A 20,710-nucleotide genomic window follows, 5' to 3' on the forward strand; every position below is an offset into this window, starting at 1 on the left:
AGCCCTCTTGGAGACTTGTAATAAATACGTTTTAAAAAGAAATCTATAAAGTTTAGACTGATTCTTCCTCTGACAGAGTCTACTTTGTTACACTAATTTTGCAGGTATTGTCAAAATCTAATGTCAGTCCTGTCCAGCAGGTACAAGTTGCATTTCCAAATCAGATACATCCCTGAGTCAGGAAACAGTATTTTGGAAAAGACAGCATGAAAGATTTACCTTAGAACTGCAGTGGAAAGGACCATTGTGAGTATTGTTAAGCACAAATATACCTTTGCGCTCAGGGCACACATCCTTAACCCTGGGTGGGCAACGGCTGCTTATGCCCTGGGCCCTTCCCTGGCCATGCATGTCCCTTTGGGCATGGAGTCCATACTCTATTTACCTGGGCTCCCAGAATTCCCTACCGAAACAGCCCTGATTCTCTGTTCTGCACAGGCCTCTTTGTTGATCCACCCTTTTGAGGGCAGACCATGCCATTAATGTTTGTCCCTCAAGGCCTGAGAGGTGCCACAGGAGTGGGTCTTTGCCAGGGGTGTGTATGAAGCTTGGAAGTAAGTGTTTGTTAGAGTTGGCAGCACAGGTATGAGCAGGGCAGAAGGGGGTTCTGCCCCCACACACACACCAGGGGTGTTGGGCAACCATCAGCTGATGGTCAGGCGGTTGTTAACTGTTTCTCTGAAGTAATAATTGGTCACAGCCGGGCGTGGTGGCTCAATGCCTGTAATCCCAGCACTGGGAGGCCGAGGCGGGCGGATCACAAGGTCAGGAGACCGAGACCATCCTAACATGGTGAAACCCCGTCTCTACTAAAAAAAAAAAAAAAAAAAAAAAAAAATTAGCCGGACGTGGTGGCAGGCGCCTGTAGTCCCAGCTGGAGGCTGAGACAGGAGAATGGTGTGAACCCGGGAGGCGGAGCTTACAGTGAGCCGAGATCGCGCCGCTGCACTCCAGCCTGGGCAACAGAACGAGACTCCGTCTCAAAGTAAATAAAATAATTGGTCACAGCTGGTACCAGAGAACGGCAGTTTCTTAACAGAAAACACGTGAAACTGGTGGTCGGTCACTTCCCAATAAGATCTCAGGAGTGGGGAGAAATAACACAAGGTTTAGGAAGTATACCAACGTTTACGACCCCAGGTCAAGAGGTCAAGCCATGTACTTGGTCTTTCAAGTCGCCTGCTTGGCCCTCTTCCAAGTGTACTTTCCTTCCTTTCATTACTGCTCTAAATCTTTTCAATAATATTTCACCCCTGCTCTAAGACTTGCCTCGGTCTCTCCTTCGGCCTTATGACCCTCAATCGAATTCTTTCCTTCTCCTAAGGAGGCAAGAATTAAGGTTACTGCAGACTCCTTACAGATAACTGCCACCGCTAATATGTTGAGATGTTCACACATGCATGTGTGAGGCCCTTCAAAATGTGAGCTGCGGTTAGAATTGGGAAGAGAAGGGAGTGGGGATGTGTATCTTTATTTTCTGATTCCCTTCCTTATCTTTTAAAACTAGCTAAGTGCTGCTTCAAGTTAGCCAAATATGAAGGCTTCAATTTATTTAACACAATAAAGAATTTATATTTGAATCCAAAGCTTATATTTTGCTTTAATAAAAGTTAACCTAAATAAAGTCAGAAACAATAACAACGAGTCAAAGAAATGCATACAAAGTAGGCAGGGCGTGGTTGCTCACGCCTGGAATCCCGGCGCTTTAGAAGGCGGGGGAGGGGGGGGGGGGTGGTTCACTTGAGGTCAGGGGTTCGAGACCAGCCTGGCCAACGTGGTGAAACCCCCGTCTCCACTAAAGAAAAATTAGCCGGGCATGGTGGTGCATGCCTGTAATTCCAGCTACTCGGGAGGCTAAGGCAGGAGAATCACTTGCGGGTGGGAGGCAGAGATTGCACGTGAACCGAGATGGCGCCATTGCACTCTGCACTCCAGCCTGGGAGACAGTGAGACTCTGTCTCCAAAAAAAAAAAAAAAGGGGGCCTACAAAGTGTAAAATCGGAACAAGAGACACCTGATGGGGGAAAAAGAAAAAAGGAGGAAACTACGATGGGAAGAGAGTGGTGGGGAAATCCGTGGCACAGTTTTCCTATTCTCTGGGTCTGTCCCTTGACCAAGGAACAGCTCAAAAAAGAAGGGATCTAAAATTTTAAAAAATTACCTATGGTTTCGCATTTGCTTTCTTTTTCTTTCTTGCTTGATCTTCGATAATACTGGGAAATGTAACCAATGTGATTGGGCTTGTTAATTTGATGCCTTGCTTGTTTTTCGGGATTTGGAATTCTGATCCAGTCTGTGCTTCCCTGGCCTCTTTCGTTTTGTCTTTCGTCTCTTGACACAGCCACCCAGGGTGGTGTCAAAGCCTTAGAGCAGAAATGCATCAATATTGAATGCAAAATGGAGCTTGATTTCCTTGATTTCCATATGAATTTGAAGAATTGAGAGAAAGAATGAAAGTGCCACAAAAAACAAAAAAACAAAATTGAGGCGAGTCGTCGACATGATAGACATGATTTTGCAAACAATGACACAACCAGGAGAGAGGAGGAAAAAAAAAAAAATACTGGAGGTGCCGGGGATTGAACCCGGGGCCTCGTGCATGCTAAGCACGCGCTCTACCACTGAGCTACACCCCCTCGCACTCGCGGTTAGCCAAAATATCTCTATAACCTGTTACTATTGTCGGTCATGCCATGATGCATATTTTGTCGAACTTAATTTTGAATTCGCTACACTGGATATTGTTTCCTGGCTACGCTGAGAGAAGGAAAACTGAATGTCATATCGAAAGTCCCGTGCTGGGCCTGGGATCTCCCACTGCAGGTCACCCTCTCGGACGCCCAATCGACAGCCACCTGTCGGGGTTTATAAGGGAGCCGTCTTGCCCGGCCGCCCCCAGAGAAAGATCTGTGATGGGGTGATCTCTGCTTTGCCAAGAAACCGCGAGCATAACGCAGGAAGATAAAAAGCTCTAAAAGCCGTCGTGGGAATTTAGATCTAAGTGGGAGAGAAGACAGGAGGGGAATTGCAGATCGGCTTGTCCCGGTCGTAGTTACTGCCCCTGCAGGTTCCTGCGCCCGGCCTCGGGGTGGAGAACCTGCGCATGCTGCGTTTCGCGGGCTCTGAGGCTCGGGTGGTGAGAGTCGCCGACATGCGCACTGCGAAGAGAAAGGAGCCAGGACGCACCTGCGTTTACGGCGCCATCTCCCGAGCGGAATCCTCCACGGAATAAAAAGTATGCAGAAACAACACGATTTATGACTGCACAAACCCTCCGTGCTTCTGGAGAGTTCTCAGACCTCTCCACTCTTTGGCACACCGGCAGGCGCTTTCCGCCGTTCGCCAAACCTTGGTACAACGGTCAATCCAGAAATGAGCTTCTGGAGCAAATCCTAAATCCTTTTTCGTGTGTTTTTTTCTGATTCGCTCTCATCCTTAAGGGACCTGTTTCTCCTCGGAAACCTGAGAACAACAGTACCACCCCAGGTCCAGGCCTGGCCCTCCTGACCAGTCAAAGCCAGCTGGACTGTGCGCCTAGAGGTGGACAGACATGGGAAATGGCATACTGTATAAGTACAATGCACAGGCTACAGGCGACCCTATGACCCAGAGATTAGAGAGACTTAGACGTCTTTTGACTGGGTTCAGGTCACACTACTCCCAAAATACGGCACCTCAACATTTGAAAGAACAGCAGAAGCAGAAACGTCTCTTTCTCTGGGCCCTTGTTCCGTGAAGCGGGCCATGAAAGCTAGCTGATCTTCCCATTAAAGTAGGTGATAAAACTGCCATTTCAGAGGGGAGGAAAAGTACCTGGAGGAAATAAATGAAGACACAGAGATACCAAGGCGAATCTGAATAAACAGGCTTTGTTGAGTACACCCCAGTTTATAACCAGTAGCTCATACCCTCTTTTATCCAATTATACTGCTACAGGACTATCCACTTCATCAAGCCTAAGCATAAAAATACAGGAATTCATGGCCGGGCGCGGTGGCTCACGCTTGTAATCCCAGCACTTTGGGAGGCCGAGGCGGGCGGATCACGAGGTCAGGAGATCGAGACCACGGTGAAACCCCGTCTTTACTAAAAATACAAAAAAAAATTAGCCGGGTGTGGTGGCGGGCGCCTGTAGTCCCAGCTACTCGGAGAGGCTGAGGCAGGAGAATGGCGTGAACCCGGGAGGCGGAGCTTGCAGTGAGCTGAGATTACGCCACTGCACGCCAGCCTGGGAGACAGAGCGAGACTCCGTCTCAAAAAAAAAAAAAAAAAAAAACAGGAATTCCTCACTGTCAGCTGGTTCCTGGAAACTATTACCTTATGCAAAATAAAACTAATTTTACCCGAGTAGACTGATACAAACAAGTTTCTGTGGCAAATTACTAGTCACAAGAACACCAAATTTCTAAATAAAGACTCCAAACACTTATATTAAATATTGAAGTAAATGGGAGCTGCACATAGTTAAGATCACCAAAAACAATATAATTAACCTATTTTTGGTTAATCAGTGACTGCAGTTCTGTTGGTGGTGGGTTAGATCAAGGAATAAACGTTTGCAAAACAATTGGAGAGAGCAATTTCTACCGACACACAGTTCAAATACATATTGTGTCCAGAAATAGATGGGCTCTTCGTCTCACTGACTTCAAGAATGAGGCGCGGACCCTCGCAGTGAGTGTTACAGTTCTTACAGGCAGCGTGTCGGGAGTTTTTTCCTTCTGGTACGTTCGTGTTCTCATTTGCGCAGGAGTGAAACCGCGGGCCTTCGCTATCAACGTTACAGCTCTATAAGGCTGCGCGTGGGAGTTGTCCGCTTCTTCCAGCGGGTTCACAGTCTCGCTAGCTTCAGGAGTGAAGCCGCAGATCTTCACAGTAGCGATTACAGCTCATAAAAGCAACATGGACCCCAAAAAGCGAGCAGCAACGATTACTACAGAGCAGAAGCACTTAAACCTCCCATGCTATAGAAAGCGACTCCACAAAGCTACCGCCGGGGGATCGGGCAGCCCGCTTTTATTCTCTTATCTGGCCCCACCCACATCCTGCTGATTGGTCCATTTTACAGAGAGCCGATTGGTCTGTTTTACAGAGCACTGACTGGTCTGTTTTGACAGGGTGCTGACTGGTGTGTTTACAATCCCTGAGCTAGACACAAAAGTTCTCCACATCCCCACTAGATTAGCAAGATGCGAAGTATGGACACAAAAGTTCTCCCAGTCCCCACCAGAGTAGCTAGACAGAGTGTCAATTGGTGCATTCACAAACCCTGAACTAGACACAGGGTGCTGATTGGTGTGTTTACAAACCTTGAGCTAGATACAGAGTGCCGACTGGTGTATTTACAATCCCTTAGCTAGACATAAAGGTTCTCCAAGTCCCCACCAGACCCAGGAGCCCAGCTGGCTTCACCTAGTGGATCCTGCCCTGGGGCACAGAGCTGCTTGCCAGTCCCGCGCGGTGCGCCCGCAGTCCCCAGCCTTTGGGTGGTCGATGGGACTGGGTGCCAGGGAGCAGGGGGCGGCGCTCGTCGGGGAGGCTCAGGCTGCGCAGGAGCCCACGGCGGGGAGGGGAGGCTCAGACTTGGCGGGCTGCAGATCACAAGCCCTGCCCCGCCGGGAGGCAGCTAAGGCCCGGGGAGAAGTCAAGCACAGCAGCTGCTGGCCCAGGTGCTAAGCCCCTCACTACCCGGGGCTGGCAGACTCGGGGGCCGCTGCTAGTGCGGGCCCGCCGAGCGCACGCCCACCCGGAACTCGCGCTGGGCCGCAAGCTCCACGCGCAGTCCGGGTTTCCGCCTGCGCCTCTCCCTCCACACCTCCCTGCAAGCTGAGGGAGCCGGCTCCGGCCTTGGCTAGCCCGGAAAGGGGTTCCCACAGTGTAGCGGCGGGCTGAAGGGCTCCTCAAGCGCGGCCAGAGTGGGCACCAAGGCCGAGGAGGCGCCGAGAGCAAACGAAGGCTGTGAGGGCTGCCAGCATGCTGTCACCTCTCAATATGGCGGCTGGCTGAGTGTTTTAGCACCATATCGTGTATTGTCATGCATTTGTAGGATTATGGTATGCTTCCTGAATTTTGCTTTTACAGTAACTTGTATTCATTCATGCATTTTTCAACCTGCTTACTCCAGTTCAAGGTCTTGGGTGGCTAAAGCCTAATTCCACTCCTCAGAGTGTCAGGAGGGAACCCACCGTGGACAGGTGGCCATTCCATCATAGGGCTGGCTCATACACACACACTCACACATATGCTCGCGTGCTCTCTCACTCAGACCGATGACACTAGACTCAGACTAGATATGCCAATGAACCTAATGTGCACATTTTTGGGATGTGGGAGGAAACTCACAGACAGTGGCTTCCAGGAGAAATAGATTTTTTTTCTCATCAACATTATAACAAAATGATGTTGAATGAAACAACGTTATTCAAGGGTCTGCTGTACGCAGATTTTCCTATTTCTTTAGGTCTTCATTTCTGAAGGCTCTTGTGTCGATAAAACTTATGTTTAATAGATTTGTATGGTTTTCCCTTTTGTTTTTATGCTTTTCCCTTTTTTTTTGAGACAGAATTTCACTCTTGTTGCCCAGGCCAGAGTGCAATGGCGCGATCTCGGCTCACCACAACCTCCGCCTCCCGGGTTCAAGCGATTCTTCTGCCTCAGCCTCCCGAGTAGCTGGGATTACAGGGGTGTGCCACAGTGCCCAGCTAATTTTGTATTTTTAGTAGAGACGGGGGTTTCTCCATGTTGGCCAGGCTGGTCTCAAACTCCTGATCTCAGGTGATCCACCAGCCTCAGCCTCCCAAAGTGCTGGGATTACAGGTGTGAGCCACTGCACCCGGCCTGCTTTTCCCTTGTTAATCTATCTTTTATTATGAAGTGTCAGCCATGAACCTGGCACTGGGTGGGAAAAGATGTTTTTCTGCCCTAGACCTTCCTATAAGTGCTTTTGGGAGTCCCCAAAGGTGAAAATTTACCTGGGGGAGTTAATTAAAACAAGAATCCCCAGGCCTTACCCCAGAGACTGAGATGCTGAGTGCTTTCAGAGTCTCCAGAAAAGGGCCCAGGAATTATTGTGGGGTGACAGATGTCACAGCCAGATCGTCTTCACATCTGTGGAATATTGTGTTATTTAATATTTCCCAGTTGAATTTGATATTCAGGCAAATTTGAAAACCACTGGGCCTGAAAATCTAGCCACAACAACAGAAACTGAAACTAGGATCTGGGGAAAGTTAACAAGGGGAGGAGAAAGATTGGAAAGTATGACAAGAAAAACTTGGGACTGTAACGTTCCCCTCAAACTGGGAAGGTCCCGGAAGACCAAAGACAATCCAGCTTAATAAGCAGGTGAGTTTAGTAGGACTTAGATACAGGGTACTCCTGGGTGCAGCAGGATAGCTCCAGAGATCCATCCCGCCTCCTGTCTTTAAACTGTTTTTAAGTTAATTTTCTGGCTTTTTGCCTACTGTTTGAGCAATGAGACTGTTTTTCTTGGTAGGTTCTCAGATACTCTCTGGGATGTTTGTGTTCTCAAGGACACCTGCTCCTCTGCTGGGCATCGTGGCCTTGGCTCACCACTGGGCCTTCAGGGTTCAGGCAGTAGACATACACTCTTAAGTAACATGGTGGGTGATCTGTCATGCTACAATCCACCCTGCCCCCCATCTCTTACATTCTTTCTGCCAGTCTTGTGCGAGACTCCCTGAGTAGGGTGCAAGGAAAGAACTATACAGGTCTATAATGTATAGCCATGGCTTGCACATACAGGCCACATCTACAGTATACGTAGGAGCACAAAAAGCAGAAGTTAACTACAATTATAATGTCTATTAGCAAAACATAATTCCCATGACTAGAGAAGCTATGTAACCAATTTGAGAATGAGTAAAAGAAACCTAATTAGGTTGTATCATGGATCTGAGTTGACAAATGGTTTAAAGTACCTGTGACATTACTCTCTTCATCAGGGAAATAGGTGCAACAGGTAGCACCTAGAAAGGCACATTTTCGGTCTTTGTCACGTTGGCGATTGAGCCTCTAGGTGGAGGCAACCCCTAGTGAGCCCGGGTTGCATTATCAGTGCTATTGTACAAGTCACTCCAGTTCTGTCAGGAGAAAGGCAGAGTATTTTAAGGCATATCATTATTATTTCATAGGGAGAGGTATCTGACTGGTTGTTGACTGCTTCTGGAGTTGCAGCTCAGTCTAGAAAGACATTACCAGCTGCCATGAGTAGCAGGAACAACCTATGGGTATAAACACAGGTGGTTAGTAGGAACCCTCAAGGGCGTATTCACTCCTTGCAACATTTTTTTTTTTTTTTTGAGACGGGGTCTCGCTCTTTTGCCCAGCCCGGGGTGCAGTGGCGCAATCTCGGCTCACTGCAAGCTCTGCCTTCTGGGTTCACGCCATTCTCCTGCCTCAGCCCCCCGAAGTAGCTGGGACTACAGGCGCCCGCCACTGCGCCCGGCTAATTTTTTGTATTTTTAGTAGAGACGGGGTTTCACCGTGTTAACCAGGATGGTCTCGATATCCTGACCTCGTGATCCGCCCGCCTCGGCCTCCCAAAGTGCTGAGATTACAGGCGTGAGCCACCGCGCCCAACCTATTATTTTTTTTTTTTATTTTCTTGAGACAGAGTCTCGCTCTGTCACCCAGGCTGGAGTGCAGTGGTGCGATCTCGGCTCACTGCAAGCTCCACCTCCCGGGTTCACGCCATTCTCCTGCCTCAGCCTCCTGAGTAGCTGGGACTACAGGTGCCCGCCACCACACCCAGCTAATTTTTTGTATTTTTAGTGGAGACGGGGTTTCACCATGTTAGCTGGGATGGTCTCAATCTCCTGGCCTCGTGATCCACCTGCCTTGGCCTCCCAAAGTGCTGGGATTACAGGCGTGAGCCACCGCGCCCGGCCACTCCTTGCAACATTGTCATCATTGTGTTTTCTCCCATTGGCACTATTAGGGATGCCACTGTGGGCTTCAGGCCTGGATTACAAAACCACACGTCTTCTTTTCCTAGAAGCAGCCGTAATAGCCAATTGATAAGTTTCCAGCCTTGCCCATGCTATCCATACTATAATTACTCCAGCAGGTACGGGTGCTGCCACATGTTGATAAAGTAAGTCTCTCGGAACTCTATCAAGGAGCACAGCTGGGACCACTGCTTCTATGGCAGTTATCATGGCACCCTCCAGTACTATAAAACTAATCCAGTATGGAGGCATATTCCAGCTCAGCTTCAGGTCCCTGTAGCCATCACTGCTTGGCAGATCCGCTGGTGTTCTCAGGAACCTGTCTCACCATCTGCCTCAGGAGCATGGCTCAGTGTCTTTGATGTAACCCCGAGAGTTTGTGGGACATGTCTTACAGGCCTTGCCAACCATTTATAAGGAGTGATGCCATGTGTGCTAGTGGGTGACTCATTTAAAGTTTGTATGGCTTTACAGAGATTCTTAGTCCAGGAACTTAAAGAGCCATCCTGAAACAGTGCACACATCTGGGTCTTCAACAGGCCATTATTTCTTTCTGTAAGTCCTGCCTCTGTTGGATTGTGGTGGTAAGTGGAACCTCCAGTCTATATTTTCTTCTTTTTTTTTTTTTTTTGAGACAGAGTCTTGCTCTGTGGCCCAGGCTGGAATGCAATGGTGCGATCTCGGCTCACTGCAACCTCCGCCTCCCGGGTTAAAGCAATTCTCCCACCTCAGCCTCCCAAGTAGCTGGGACTACAGGCATGCGCCACCACGCCTAGCTGATTTTTGTATTTTTAGTAGAGATAGGGTTTCACCACGTTGGCCAGACTGCTCTCAAACTCCTGACCTCAAGTGATCTGCCCATCTCAGCCTCCCAAAGTGCTGGGATTACAGGCATGACCCACTGCACCCGGTCCAGTCTATATTTTCTTCTGCTGCCCAGTGTTGGATATCTTTGCTATGCCCATCAATGTACCAGGGCCTAGCAGATATTGGCAGGGTACCCTTATATATGGTGGTTGGCCTGCTAGGTGGCTCCACTGCCATGTTGGCTCCCTCCCATAACTGAGACCAAAACCCTATAGGTACCATTCCCATTAGTTGCTTTTGCCCCAAACCTAAATTCCTCCCTGTGACATCTCCGGTGATTACTAATACAGCAGTAGAGTCTCTATGCTTGGGCTTGTTTCACCAATATTTTTGTTTTGTCAAATGCCTCTTGCTCTATTTATGTTGTCTCATTTTTTACCTGTCTTTATTAGGGTATATAATGGGTGGTGTACTTGTGCCAGATGAGGAATGAATATCCTCCAGTAGCCCAGTAAACCTAGGAAAACCTGGAGTTGCTCTACTGTCTGGAGAGCAGACTACTATTCTATCTTATCAATGACAGCTTTGGGTATGTTTCACATCTTACCCAACCAGGTAACTCTCAGGAATTTGACAGCCATACCAAGCCCCTGTATCTTTTTGGGGTTGACTTCTTATCCCTCCTTCAGGCTGTCCAAAACAGTTTGTAGGATAGTCTCCAAATCTGTAAGAGACTCTGAGGTTAGCATGTTATCATTTAGTGAAACAGGGAGACCAAGGCAGGCAAAGAGATTATAGACAGCTCCTGTGCAACCACACTGTGACAGATGGTGGGGCTTTGCAGGTGCCCTTGTGGCGGCACCTGGAAAGTCCATTCTTGGCCCTTCCAAGTGGAGGCCAACTAGTCTTGCGAATCTTCAGCTAAAGGAATACTGGAAAAGGTATTAATGAAGTCAGTCACAGCATGGATACTTCCCAGCTTCGGTACTGCTTGCTCTAGCAGTTGAGCAATATTGGATACAGCTGCATGTACAGGGAGTACCACTTTGTTCAGCTAGCAGTAATCCACTGTCATTTTCCAGGCATCACCTGGCTTCTTCACAGGCCACACAGGGCTGCTGTAAGGGCTCTGGGCCAGTCTATTTGTACCTTATGTAGTTTCTGGATTGTTTGGGTGATTTCAGTGTGTCCCCCCGACAGCGGGAAGTATTGTTTCATGTTCGTTACCTGCAAGCATACAGGTGCCCATTTGGCCCATCACCTTTTTGCTTTTTGATTACTCTGGACCTGGTCCTTATTTTTATCTAGCTCACTGAGGTCTGCCAATGCTTCCCCCATATCATAGTGAGCGGTGACAGCGTGCTGGCAGTCCTCATAGCCCACGCTCGCTCTCAGCACCTCCTCTGCCTGGGCTCCCACTTTGGCGGCACTTGAGCCCTTCAGCCCACCGCTGCACTGTGGGAACCCCTTTCTGGGTTGGCCAAGGCCGGAGCCCGCTCCCTCAGCTTGCAGGGAGGTGTGGAGGGAGAGGCGCAAGTGGGAACCGGGGCTGCGCGCAGCGCTTGCGGGCCAGCCGGAGTTCCGGGTGGGCGTGGGCTTGGCGGGCCCCGCACTCGGATGAGCCGGCCGGCCCTGCCGGCCCCGGGCAGTGAGGGACTTAGCATCCGGGCCAGCGGCTGCGGAGGGTGTACTGGGTCCCCAGCAGTGCCAGCCTACGGGCGTTGCGCTCGATTTCTCGCCGGACCTTAGCTGCCTTCCCGCGGGACAGGCCTCGGGACTGCAGCCCGCCATGCCTGAGCCTTCCCCCGCCTCCGTGGGCTCCTGTGCAGCCCGAGCCTCCCCGATGAGCGCCACCCCCTGCTCCACGGCACTCAGTCCCATACGATCACCCAAGGGCTGAAAAGTGCGAGCGCATAGCGCAGGACTCGCAGGCAGCTCCACCTGCAGCCCCGGTGCAGGATCTACTGGGTGAAGCCAGCTGGACTCCTGAGTTTGGTGGGCCTTGGAGAACCTTTATGTCTAGCTCAGGGATTGTAAATGCACCAATCAGCGCCCTGTCAAAACAGACCACTCGGCTCTACCAATCAGCAGGATGTGGGTGGGGCAGATAAGAGAATAAAAGCAGGCTGCTCGAGCCGGCAGTGGTAACCTGTTCGGATTATCTAACCATGTTGTGGAAGCTTTGGTCTTTGGCTGTAATAACTTGCTGCTGTTTGTTCTTTGGGTTTACACTGCTTTTATGAACTATACCACTTACCACGAAGGTCTGCAGCTTCTTTCCTGAGGCAGTGTAGACCACGAACCCACCAGAAGGAAAATACTCCAGACGCACCACATTAAGTGATGTAACGCTCGGCCGGGCGCGGTTGCTCACGTTTGTAATCCCAGCGCTTCGGGAGGTTGAGGCAGGCGAATCACGAGGTCAGGATATTGAGACCATCCTGGCTAACACGGTGAAACCCCGTCTCTACTAAAAATACAAAAAAAAATTAGCTGGGTGAGGTGGTAGGCGCCTGTAGTCCCAGCTACTCGGGAGGCTGAGGCAGGAGAATGGCGTGAACCCGAAAGGCAGAGCTTGCAGTGAGCCGAGATTGCGCCACTGCACTCCAGCCTGGGTGACAGTGAGACACCATCTCAAAGACAAACAAAAAGTAACACTCATTGCGAGGGTCTGTGGCTTCATTCTTGAAGTCAGTAGACCAAGAACCCACCATTTCTGGACACAATAGATTTCATTTTACAGTAAGGCTGTGGAAGTGTGTGACCAATGCCCTATATTTTGCCATTTTTTGAATTGGAAATGATCCAGCCATTCAATAAGTACTTAAAACAATTTTGAGGTTTTAAACTACACAAAAACTTCACCTGTAAGCATTTATCTCTTACATTTACTCATTTTATTTTTAGCAGTACGTAGATTACTCGGGAATGAAGGCAGTAGACAAAGTTACTCATTCTGAATTATTTTTCTGTTAATGTCAGGTGTTCACCTACGCAAGAACTTGAAAGTTAAACACATGGGTATTTTTGCCAATAACTCAGGAAGTTTAGCTGTTTTCACTGACCTAACAATATTAAATTAGTCATGCTTACCAAAAAATCACACAAAGATCATTCTGTTTTTGGCTGGGTTTACAGACTTACGACCTTTATGTCAAACCCTGACACCTTAAAATATCTAGCAGAGGCAAATGTAAAACTAATCAGTAAACTGAAACAAAAACGTATGCTGACAATTCGAAGACATTCTATTTTTAATTTAGCAATAATTTTAAAGCTAGATTATTAAAGATTACTAAATTCATATGAACTTGAAAAGCATTTGGACTTAATTTATGAGTACTCATTTATGTATAAGCCATTTGGTAGTATGCTAGGCGTAACACAATGTACATACATACACATAAACACATTTAAGCATGTATCTATACACACAAACCAATATCCAACAGCTTTTACTTGGAACTCTAGCCATGAGACAACATCAAAAAATTTATTATTTTACAAAAGATAGTTGGATCAGGCCGGGTGCAGTGGCTCAAACCTGAAATCCCAGCACTTTAGGAGGCCGAGGCGGGAGGATCATCTGAGGTCGGGAGTTGGAGACCAGGCTGGCTAACATGGTGAAACCCCATTTCTACTAAAAATACAAAAAAATAGCTGGGAGTGGTGGTGCACCCCTGTAATCCCAGCTTCTCAGGAGGCTCAGGCAGGAGTATTACTTGAACTTGGGAGATGGAGGTTGCAATGAGCCGAGTTCTCACCATTGCACTTCAGCTTGGGCAACAAGAGTGAAACTCCGTCTCAAAAAAAGAAAGAAAAAAAAGCTAGATCCAAATTATTTTTCACAAAATTGAGACCTGTCCACATGACTAGAGTTTGTTTGCACTGATAGGTAATCCAATAAAGGCTGTGGAACAAAATTTTGGGTAAAGCAGTTTCTATAGCAGTTTGATGTTTAAAATCCTCATTTATCCCCATCCCCTTTTTTCTCTGCTTCAAGTGAGTTTCATTGTTTACATTTTAGTAACAACTGGCTGTACTGTAGAGAAAAGTAAAATCTCCAAGTGGGTTTGAATTAGTGAGTTTTATTTCAACACCAATAGCTTAATAATGGCATATTTGAGTGTTGGGCTGATCAGACCCAACACCAGGTCGTGGGCGCGACGAAGTCCTGCGGAGCCAAAGAAATGAGAAAAAGACAGTTTGAGAGAGAAAGTGGGACTAAGTAGCCATCACGAGTGTGGAGGCTGCCAAGGCCCTGAGCTCTGGGAGCCCACACTATTTATTGGTGCTCAAACAAAGAAATAGGTAGTGAGGATGTGGGGGTTGAAAGGAAACGGTGTATCAAGTGAATGAGAAACATATGGCTACTTTAGATAATGGGAGTGCTAGAAGCAAGGAGCCCGCAAGTCTAGCAGACATAGAAGTCCTGTTGTCTCCCAACACTCAGCTTCTCTCCCAACATTCGAGGCTGGGCGCAGTGGCTCACACCTGTAATCTCAGCACTTTGGGAGGCCGAGGTGGGCGGATTACAAGGCCAGGAGTTTGAGACCAGCCTGGCCAATATGGTGAAACCCCATCTCTACTAAAAATACCTGGGCATGGTGGCGGGTGCCTGTAATCCCAGCTACTCGGGAGGCTAAGGCAGGAGAATAGCTTGAACCCGGGAGTCAGAGGCTGTAGTGAGCTGAGATCACTGCACTCCAGCCTGGGTGACAGAGTGAGAATCTGTCTCTAAATAAATAAATAGCATATTCAAAATAGGTGGAAACAAAAATAGAGAAATAGCTTTAGGAGACTCTACTTAACTCTATAGTTGCAGCTTAACAATTTAAGATCTGAATTTTTTTGTTGTAATTTTCCCATCAGTTAAAAAATGTGCACAAGAAAGGGCCATACATAATAGGTAACCAGCTGGAATCCTAAAAAAGCTGGCATGCTTTGAACTTCTGCAGGTGTTTCTATCCTTTCTCCGTTTCCGGCTCTAATGATTTATCGGGGCCAGCCTTATTGCAACAATAGCACATTTGCTATCCTTATCCTACTTTGATACTTAGCCTCTTGCAATATGTGCTCAGTCCCCGCCACATTTTTTGAGTATCCCTATACTTGCACAGCATCCACAAAGGTTGAGCAGTGGAGAAATTCCACCCCACCTGCATGTTGCCGACCACCCCAGGATTCCTCCTGTAGATGCCCTTTCCTTACTCATCATTTGGTCTCTCGGATCCTGTTTGTGATGCCAATTGTTATGAGCAAAACTTGGGACTGTAACATCCCCCAAATTGGGAAGGAGCCAACAGACCAAAGAATGACTCGGACAAGTACAGCTTGACAAGACGAGTTTATTAGGACTTACACACAGGGTACTCCTGGATGTAGCAGGACAGCTGCAGAGGTCCATGCAGCCTCCTGTCTCTAAATGGCTTTTTTTTTTTTTTTTTTTTTTTTTTACCAAGTCTCGCTCCGTCTCCCAGGCTCGAGTATAGTGCTGCCATCTCGGCTCACTGCAGCCTCCACCTCCTGGGTTCAAGTGATTCTCCTGCCTCAGCCTCCCGAGTAGCTGGGATTACAGGCACCCGCCACCCCGTCCTGCTAATATTTGTATTTTTAGTAGAGACTGGGTTTCACTATGTTGGCCAGGCTGGTCTCGAACTCCTGGACTCAAGCAATCCACCCACCTCGGCCTCCCAGAGTGCTGGGATTACAGGCATGTGCCACCGCACCCAGCCTCTAAACTGCTTTTAAGCTTATTTTCTGGCTATTTGTCTACGTGTTTGAGTGATGAGACTTTTTCTTAGTGGGTTCCTAGATACTCTCCTGGATGTTTGGGTTCTCAGGGACACCTACTCTTTGGCTGGGCACCGTGGCCTTGGCTCACCACCTGGCTTTCAGGATTCAGGCAGTGGACATACATCCTTATGTAATCTGGTGGGGGATTCATCACACTACAGAAGGGAAAAGAGCAAACCAATGAGGTGAGAGGCAGTGTGCTGGGTGGTGGAGCCTCAAGGATGCTCAGGATTTGGATGCTCAGATCTGGATGTGTCCCAGGTCCCCAATGCATCTGTGCTTCCTCCAGGTACTACAGAAGAATGAATGCCCCTTACTCTAAAGTGAGGCAACAGAAGGTGTCAATCCTTCGAGTTCAGTTGTTCACAAAGCATAGGTGCATCAGAATCATCTGGATGACTTGTTGAAACATATATTGGGAACATCCATTGGGAATTTCTGATTTAGTGGGCCTGGGGTAGAACCCAAGAATTTGCAGTTCTAACAGGTTTCCAGATTATACTGATGGTGATCCATGGACCAAATTCCAGAACCTCTTACAAGAGACCCGGCTTGTCTTGCCTGAGACTTTTGTGACTCACTGAGTCTCTGGATGGGCTCAGCATTTTCTCAGGTGCATCTCCTAAACTGTATGTTTGAAGTTCGTTAGTCACATACAGCTGCTCTTTGAAACTGTCGCAAGGAAGCCAACCCATCCGATTGTCAGAGAGCAGTGTTAAATGCTCACAGAAGAGGCAAGCGTGCTTAGGGTTGGGCAGCTCCAGTTGCAGAAGGAAACACCAATTTAGCATGTTTGCTTTCTTGCTTTTTTTGCCTGCTTATTTTTAGCACATCTAGTTGAGAATCCAAAACAACAACAGAAAAAGAGAAGACAAATGTGTACACTTTACAAGATTCTCAAGACAACAACAACAACAAAGTTTCTGAATTTAGGAATCTAAGTAGCCTTTTACTCCCAGGATCTGAAGTTCAAGTTCTGATCCTTGTGCACCCAAATTACTTCTTCTTCCTCCAGGTAGAAAGCTATCAAAATCCAGCTTTTTCATGGGCACACTCTTTATAGCATATGCAGCTGGCTCTTCTGCTACTTGCACACTGCTATTGGATAAAAAGAAGTCTTAGCCGGATGCAGTGGCTCACACCTGTAATCCCAGCACTTTGGGAGACCCAGGTGGGCAGATCTCCTGAGGTCAGGAGTTGGAGACCAGCCTGGCCAACATGGTGAAACCCTGTCTCTACTAAAAATACAAAAATTAGCCTGGTGTGGTATGGCAGGCGCCTGTAATCCCAGCTACTAGAGAGGCTGAGGCAGAAGAATCGCTTGAACCTGGGAGGTGGAGGTTGCAGTGAACCGAGACCGCACCATTGCACTCCAGCCTCAGCAACAAGAGCTAGACTCCAAAGAGCGAAACTCCGTCTTTAAAAAAAAAAAAAAAAAAAAAAAAAGTCTCAAGCGCAGAACCGTGAAAAAGCTAGAGTTGTTATACAATTGGAGAGCTAATGATTCCACATTTTGTTAATCATTGACCTTATTCTCTGTCCTACTCTAAGGAGGGCATAATGTGTGTCTCCTGCAATCGGTCATAGGAATAATGCTTAAGGTCTAAACTAGCAGAGACTTTAGTGATAAAAAACAAAGAAGGAACCTATTTGAACTGGAGAAAGAAGGTGGATGCTGCAGGATTGAGAGACTTTATGGATTTTAAAAGCAACAAAGATGGAGAGTGCCCTCAGGAAACACACACACACACACAGGTAGTGTAAGAGAGGTGGATGTTGCCTTTCACCAAACTATTAAGTAGAGGAGGAGAAGCAGGAATTATGCTTGTTTGTTTGTTTTTATTTGTGGGAAGTAGGATGGTATCCAGAAGGGGATGAAGCTGTTTGGTTTTGGACAAGAATTTAAAATACTTAAAGGCAACTTCATGGTAATGTCTGATAAACATGATCTGTGGATCGGCCATTGCACTCCAGCCTGGGTGACAGAGCGAGACTCTGTCTCAAAAAAACAAACAAAAAAATAAGTTGGTAAGGATATACTTTTTTCTCTATGTTCTGTTTCAACTTATGTAGATTATTATAAATTGATGTAAACCATGTGAGAGGAAAATGTGAATATAAAAATGCAAAGCCCTAACATTTGCTCACACACACACACACACAAATCTTCTGAAATTTCATTATTTTCCCCTTTTCTCCCTTTAAAGACAAACCTATTATTATCTAGGGACAGTGAAAATGAGAAAGGGAGAATAAAAGGGAACAAAATGCAAGAGAGGAAGATAAGCACATATTTCTGGGTATATTTTGCAGAAGACACAGGATGCAAAGTACAAGTGGAAGAGAAAGTGGGGATGGAGCCAAAGTTGAGACAAAAAAGGGGGCAGAAATAAAAGAAGGAAAATGGAGCCAGTCAGAAATTGCCCTTCTCTGAGCAGAAGAAACTGTAGAGAATAGTTCTGAATGATAACCAGGTAAAGGAGATCAGAAATAGAGTGGGAAGCAGGTTAGGAGGCTTAGCATTTTCAGGTTAGCAAGGTGAGATTTAAAAGGAGAGGAAAAAACATCTCCATGAACTCTCAGTTCTTATTTTTATTTTAGAATTAGAGCCCTGTGAGAAAGCTGACAATTGTATTTTAGCTCACAAAGATCTCAAACCCTAATATTGTCACTATCCAGGATCTAAACTTTTTAGCTCTGTTGTGGCCTCTGTGGAGGAAGGATTAGGACCATGAATCATGGTATCATTCACATCTGTCCTTGGGCAGTTCCGGAAGATGTCCTAAGCCCCAGGTGACCTGATTCCAATTCATTAAAAAGGTGAGCCACATATATTATTTCAACAGTAAGTGTCCCAATGCTGAAGATGAAGATGAGAAAATATCTTCCAGTAGCTTAATTTTTTTTCAGTTTCAATACTTTCAATATATCCAGCTTCAATAGTTGCATATAACTTAAAATATTTGGCTTTAATTGAAAATGTTCACCAAACTTTGAAAATGGGGAGGGAGAGTTGCACTTATTGGGGTTTTATGTATGTTTATTGCATCAAACACTTAGAATGTGTCTTGTACAGGTTCCAGTTTCCAGTTATTTAAAGGGATTGAGAACTTCAAGACTGAATCTGAGTGGAGACTCTGACATATAAATACACGTATACAATTGGGATCATACTGCATATGTTTTTATTATTTGCTTTATTCTCAACATTGTATTCAGAACATCTTCCCATGTTATTAAAAATTATTTTAGAAAAGAGAATCCTCTTCAGTTTTTACATTCGTCCTTGTACTTGTTCATCATGGTGATATTATGTTTTGTTAATGGTTGCTGCATAGACAGTTGCATGGTGGCTGGCTCTTATAATCCCAGCACTTTGGAAGTAAGAGACGGGTGGGTCTCTTGAGTCCAGGAGTTCCAGAGCAGCTTGGGCAGCATGGCGAGACCCTGGCTATACAAATACAAAAAAATTAGCTGGGTGTGGTGGCGCGTGCCTGTAGTCCCAGCTACTCAGGAGGCTGAGGTGGGAGGATCCCTTGAGCCTGGGAAGTCGAGGCTGCAGTGAGCTGTTATAGCGTCACTGCACTCCAGCCTGGGTGATAGAGTGAGACCCTGTCTCAAAAATAAAAATAGGCTGGGCGCAGTGGCTCACACCAGTAATCCCAGCACTTTGGGAGACTGAGGAGGGCGGATCACTTGGGGTCAGGAGTTCCAGACCAGCCATGGCCCAACATGGTGAAATCCCGTCTTTACTAAAAATACAAAAATTAGCCAGGTGTGGTAGTGCATGCCTGTAGTCTCAGCCACTCGTGAGGTTGAGGCAAGAGAATTGCTTCCGGGAGGCGGAGGTTGCAGTGAGCCCAGATCGCGCCACTGTGCACTCCAGCTTGGGTGACAGAGCAAGACTCTGTCTCAAAAACAAAACAACAACAAAATAATAATAATTGCTGTATCTTTAGGCAATCTTTGCAGTTTTTACAGTAGAGATTAAGCTACCTTTCTAAAATGCAGTGGGACATTTTGTTGTTTTTGTGCTCTGCAACAGTTTATGTAAACCTGTATTGGAATGACAAGAAGCACGATATTATTCCAAATCTTGTACTCATGCTAGTTCGTATCCTATGCCACTCTGTGGTCTCTTCCTCATCAATGTCCCTTCCTCATCAATGTCCCTGGGTTCCTGAGCAAAGCCTAAAGTAAGACACTCTAAAAATTTTTACTGAATATTCAGCGATAATTTAAGCTTGGTCTTAACCCCAAAGAAAATACTATAGAAGAAAACACTAGGAAAAATAGAAGTTGATGGGAAAGATTCTCTTTGTTGAAGAGTGTAGGGTTCAGGAAGGGAGAGATTTTGCTTGGATTTCATTGTGTTAGAATAACATGTCATTTTCAAGGAACCAAAATCATACTGTGTAATGGACAGACCGGTGTTATAGTTCTACTTAAGGGTTGGACGTTTCACATCTTTCCTATCCCATTCACACTTTTGGTGACTGTGGGGTTCCCCCAAACACCCTATTGCTCTGTGGATTAATCCACAGCGAGCTGGTGACACAATCTTGTCAAGACCAAATCAAACTTGGGAATTCTTCAAGTCAAGAATGGAAGTCACTAAGCTCCATGAAAATAAACAGTATATGTGAACTGAATAACCTACTTTGTTCCGGCCTTACGCCAACCCTGCACTTCCAACAGAACCATCTTCGAAGCTTCCTGGCCATCACTGCCTCGCCTCCAGCGTCGCCATCATTCCTTTCACGCCCCCTACTTCCCAAAAGTACGTTCTGTGCGCTATCTCACCCTCCTCTTGATTGTTTTCCTTAAGGGGTGCAGCATCAGTTCAGAACTGAAAATCTCCCTATCCCACTTCTCAAAGCCATTAATCAGAGATTTCAGCAGGGTTCACGCTGATGACCCATCTAACTGCTCGTCCTCTCACAGTTTCTGACAACTGTGTATTAGTTTTTTCAAGTTTTAGAGGGTGTTGTAAATAGTTTTTAACTGTTAGTGAATTTTAATTTCAAACGAGGAACTTTTTATTAAGCTGGATCTTTGAAGTCAGCGCTTAAAAAGCTCCCTTCCCCACCATGTTACATTCCCTTTGTGCCCTATGTAAGAACCCCTCTTCGGCGGTT

At 46.8% G+C, this 20,710-nt stretch overlaps 1 non-coding gene across 1 annotated transcript; it reads right to left on the reverse strand.

Annotated features, from left to right (window-relative positions):
- Positions 1-2,564: 2,564 nt before the first annotated feature.
- On the reverse strand, positions 2,565-2,636 carry TRNAA-AGC. Its single transcript has one exon. It is a non-coding gene; the product is annotated as a tRNA-Ala (tRNA).
- Between the last annotated feature and the right edge of the window lie 18,074 nt (positions 2,637-20,710).

Source organism: Nomascus leucogenys, chromosome 22a, assembly GCF_006542625.1.
Source record: "Nomascus leucogenys isolate Asia chromosome 22a, Asia_NLE_v1, whole genome shotgun sequence".
Lineage (NCBI taxonomy): Eukaryota > Metazoa > Chordata > Mammalia > Primates > Hylobatidae > Nomascus > Nomascus leucogenys.